This window comes from Meleagris gallopavo, chromosome 7 (assembly GCF_000146605.3).
Source record: "Meleagris gallopavo isolate NT-WF06-2002-E0010 breed Aviagen turkey brand Nicholas breeding stock chromosome 7, Turkey_5.1, whole genome shotgun sequence".
NCBI lineage: Eukaryota > Metazoa > Chordata > Aves > Galliformes > Phasianidae > Meleagris > Meleagris gallopavo.
In genome coordinates, this window is record NC_015017.2 from 6,167,713 (window position 1) to 6,168,183 (window position 471).

Genomic DNA, 471 nt, shown 5'->3' on the forward strand with positions numbered 1-471 from the left:
AAAAAAAAAAAAAAAAAGGTTAGCCAGTACACTATGTTTTACTACCATGACTTTGCTTAGTGGTGGGCAATATCAGACATGGAGTCTTGGGACAATCGTACATGAGCAATAATTTTATAGCACAAAAATATTAACGATTCTTCAAGGATGTAATATAGTGAATGAGTGAACACTGATTTATAGATCCAAAATATGCCCTGGAGTCTTGGAGAGCCTTAAGTTTTGCTTCTCTATTAGCTACTGATAGAACAACTGTACTTGCCATTTTACCATAGTAAATTCTTCAGGTGAAAAAAAAAAGGTTAAAAGGTTTTATTCCAGCACGAGTAAAACAAACAAAATAAAAACAGAGAATCCTTCTTTTTATTTTGAAGAAAGTCTCCAGAAGGGGTATTTTGGAACAATTTGTCTGGGTTAACTCATCTGGTTAACTGCAGTAACTTTTTGTATTAAAAGCTCTGGCTCTGCTTT

The 471-nt window shown here is 33.5% G+C and overlaps 1 long non-coding RNA gene across 3 annotated transcripts in view; it reads left to right on the forward strand.

Annotated features, from left to right (window-relative positions):
• LOC104911628 overlaps positions 1-471 on the forward strand; it is a 96,817-nt gene that overhangs the window by 87,374 nt on the left and 8,972 nt on the right. The window lies entirely within an intron of this gene.